Here is a 4,621-nt window from a genome sequence, read left to right on the forward strand (position 1 = left end):
GGCGGCGGTGGTGGTGGTTGTGGTTGGTGGTGGGTGGGTGGGTGGGTGTGTGGGTGGGTGGGTGGGTGAGTGGGTGGGGGAGTGGGTGGGTGGGTGAGTGGGTGGGTGGGTGAGTGGGTGGGTGGGTGGGTGAGTGGGTGGGTGTGTGTGTGAGTGGGTGGGTGGGTGGGTGTGTGTGTGAGTGGGTGGGTGGGTGAGTGGGTGGGTGGGTGGGTGCGTGGGTGAGTGGGTGGGTGGGTGAGTGGGTGGGTGGGTGAGTGGGTGGGTGGGTGAGTGGGTGGGTGAGTGGGTGGGTGGGTGGGTGGGTGTGTGAGTGAGTGGGTGGGTGGGTGGGTGGGTGAGTGGGTGGGTGGGTGGGTGGGTGGGTGGGTGAGTGGGTGGGTGGGTGGGTGGGTGGGTGCGTGGGTGGGTGGGTGGTGGGTGGGTGGGTGAGTGTGTGTGTGGGTGGGTGGGTGGGTGAGTGCGTGGGTGGGTGGGTGAGTGGGTGGGTGAGTGGGTGGGTGGGTGGGTGGGTGGGTGAGTGGGTGGGTGAGTGGGTGGGTGAGTGGGTGGGTGAGTGGGTGGGTGAGTGGGTGGGTGGGTGGGTGTGTGGGTGAGTGGGTGGGTGGGTGGGTGAGTGGGTGGGTGGGTGGGTGAGTGGGTGGGTGAGTGGGTGGGTGGGTGAGTGGGTGAGTGGGTGGGTGAGTGGGTGGGTGTGTGGGTGAGTGGGTGGGTGTGTGGGTGGGTGGGTGAGTGGGTGGGTGGTTGAGTGGGTGGGTGTGTGTGGGTGAGTGGGTGAGTGGATGAGTGGGTGGGTGGATGAGTGGGTGGATGAGTGGGTGGGTGAGTGTGTGGGTGGGTGAGTGGGTGGGTGAGTAGGTGAGTTGGTGAGTGAGTGGATGTGTGGGTGAGTGGGTGGGTGGGTGAGTGGGTGGGTGGGTGAGTGGGTGAGTGTGTGGGTGGGTGAGTGAGTGGGTGGGTGAGTGGGTGAGTGAGTGGGTGAGTGAGTGGGTGGGTGAGTGGGTGAGTGAGTGGGTGAGTTGGTGAGTGAGTGGATGTGTGGGTGAGTGGGTGGGTGGGTGAGTGTGTGGGTGGGTGAGTGAGTGGGTGAGTTGGTGGGTGGGTGGGTGAGTGGATGAGTGGGTGGGTGAGTGGGTGAGTAGGTGAGTGTGTGGGTGGGTGGGTGTGTGGGTGGGTGGGTGGGTGGGTGGGTGAGTGTGTGAGTGAGTGGGTGAGTGTGTGAGTGAGTGGGTGAGTGGGTGAGTGGGTGGGTGGGTGTGTGGGTGGGTGGGTGGGTGGGTGGGTGGGTGGTGTGGGTGGGTGGGTGGGTGAGTGTGTGAGTGTGTGTGTGAGTGTGTGTGGGTGAGTGGGTGGGTGGGTGTGTGGGTGGGTGGGTGGGTGGGTGGGTGGGTGGGTGGGTGGGTGGGTGGGTGGGTGGGTGGGTGGGTGGGTGTGTGGGTGGGTGGGTGGGTGGGTGGGTGGGTGTGTGGGTGAGTGGGTGAGTGGGTGAGTGTGTGGGTGGGTGAGTGTGTGTGTGAGTGTGTGTGTGGGTGAGTGTGTGGGTGAGTGGGTGAGTGGGTGAGTGGGTGAGTGTGTGGGTGAGTGAGTGTGTGTGTGGGTGTGTGGGTGAGTGGGTGAGTGGGTGAGTGGGTGAGTGTGTGTGTGGGTGAGTGTGTGGGTGAGTGGGTGAGTGGGTGAGTGGGTGAGTGTGTGGGTGAGTGAGTGTGTGTGTGGGTGTGTGGGTGAGTGGGTGAGTGGGTGAGTGGGTGAGTGTGTGGGTGAGTGAGTGTGTGTGTGGGTGAGTGTGTAGGTGAGTGTGTGGGTGAGTGGGTGTGTGAGTGAGTGGGTGAGTGTGTGGGTGGGTTAGTGTGTGGGTGTGTGGGTGAGTGAGTGGGTGAGTGGGTGTGTGGGTGAGTGGGTGTGTGAGTGTTTGGGTGGGTTAGTGTGTGGGTGAGTGGGTGGGTGAGTGGTCCTTTCTAGACAGGGCAAATGTACTTGCGTGTACATGTTGAACTTACGATACAATACACCACTACTATACACTACACTATACACTACACCACTACTATACACTACACTATACACTACACCACTACTATACACTACACTATACACTACACCACTACTATACACTACACTATACACTACACCACTACTATACACTACACTATACACTACACCACTACTATACACTACACTATATACACTACACCACTACTATACACTACACTACTATACACTACACTATACACTACACACACTACACCACTACTATACACTACACTATACACTACACCACTACTATACACTACACTATACACACTACACCACTACTATACACTACACTATACACTACACCACTACTATACACTACACTATACACTACACCACTACTATACACTACACTATACACTACACCACTACTATACACTACACTATACACTACACCACTACTATACACTACACTATACACTACACTACTATACACTACACTATACACTACACCACTACTATACACTACACTATACACTACACCACTACTATACACTACACTATACACTACACTATACACTACACCACTACTATACACTACACTATATACACTACACCACCACTATACACTACACTATACACTACACTACTATACACTACACTACTATACACTACACTATACACTACACCACTACTATACACTACACTATATACACTACACCACTACTATACACTACACTATACACTACACTACACTATACACTACACTATACACTACACTACTATACACTACACTATACACTACACCACTACTATACACTACACTATACACTACACTACTACTATACACTACACTATATACACTACACCACTACTATACACTACACAATACACTACACTACACCACTATATACTACACTATACACTACACTACACCATTACTATACACTACACTATATACACTACACCACTACTATACACTACTATACACTACACTATACAGTACACTATACACTACACTATACACTACACTACACTACACAATACACTACACTACTATACACTACACACTACAATACACTAGGCTACACTATACACACCACACCACTATATACACGCCACACTGCATCACTACACACTACACACCACACACGACACCACGCTACACCCCACACACGCCACACACCACGCCACGCTACACCCCACACCCCACACACACCACACCACACTACTCCCCACACAACACACACCACGCCACGCTACACCCCACAACACACACCACACTACACCCCACACACACGCCACACACCACGCCACGCTACACCCCATCGCGCGGCGCTCTCTGCGTGTTGCCAGCGTGCAGCTGGCGGTGGCTGCGAGCGTGCCCGAGGCGCTGGGCGGGCTGGGAGGCGGCGCCGTCTACGTGGACACGGAAGGGGGCTTCATGGCGCAGCGCGCTGCCCAGGTGGCGCTGGCTGCCGTGCGGCACTGTCGCCTCGTCGCCCAGCGCCTCGGCGATGAAGGTGACGGTGGTGGTTGTGACGGTGGTGGCGGTGGCGGTTGTGGTGGTGTAACAGCAGCCCACAGTCGTAGTCGTAACGGTAGGCACAACCATAGCCACAACTACAGCCACAACCATAATCGTAGCCACAGCCACAACCACAGCCACAACCACAACCATAGCCACAACCACAGCCACAACCACACCCACAGCTGCAACTAGTCACAACTACAGCCATAACTATAGCCGCAACTACAGCCACAACTACAGCCACAACTACAGCCATAACTACATCCACAGACACAGCCATAACGAGAGCCACAACTACAGCCGCAACTACAGCCACAGCCGTAACTACAACCGTAACGACAGCCACAACTACAGCCACAACTACAGCCATAGCCACAACTACAGCCGTAACTACAGCCACAGCTACAGCCGCAACTACAGCCGCAGCTACAGCCACAACTACAGCCGTAATTACAGCCACAACTACAGCCGCAACTACAGCCGCAACTACAGCCGCAACTACAGCCACAACTACAGCCACAACTACAGCCACAACTACAGCCGTAACTACAGCCACAGCTACAGCCGCAACTACAGCCGCAGCTACAGCCACAACTACAGCCGTAATTACAGCCACAACTACAGCCGCAACTACAGCCGCAACTACAGCCACAACTACAGCCGCAACTACAGCCACAACTACAGCCATAACTACATCCACAGCCGTAACTACAGCCACAACCATAACCACAACTACAGCCGCAACTACATCCACAGACACAGCCGTAACTACAGCCACAACTACAGCCGTAACGACAGCCATAACCACAGCCACAACCATAACTACAGCCGCAACTACAGCCACAACTATAGCCGCAACTACAGCCACAACCACAGCCGTAACGACAGCCACAACTTACAGCCGCAACCACAACCATAATCGTAGTCACAACTACAGCCACAACCACAGCCATAAATACAGCCACAACCATAGCCGCAGCCACAACCACAACTACACCCACAACCATAACCACAACTACAGCCATAACCATAACCACAGTCACACCCACAGCCATAACTACAGCCATAGACGCAGCCGTAGTCACAGCCGTTGAACGAGAGTGTGTCGTGTGTGTGTAT

The sequence above is a fragment of the Lampetra fluviatilis genome, unplaced genomic scaffold (genome assembly GCF_964198595.1).
Source record: "Lampetra fluviatilis unplaced genomic scaffold, kcLamFluv1.1 SCAFFOLD_930, whole genome shotgun sequence".
NCBI classification, from domain to species: Eukaryota; Metazoa; Chordata; class Hyperoartia; order Petromyzontiformes; family Petromyzontidae; genus Lampetra; species Lampetra fluviatilis.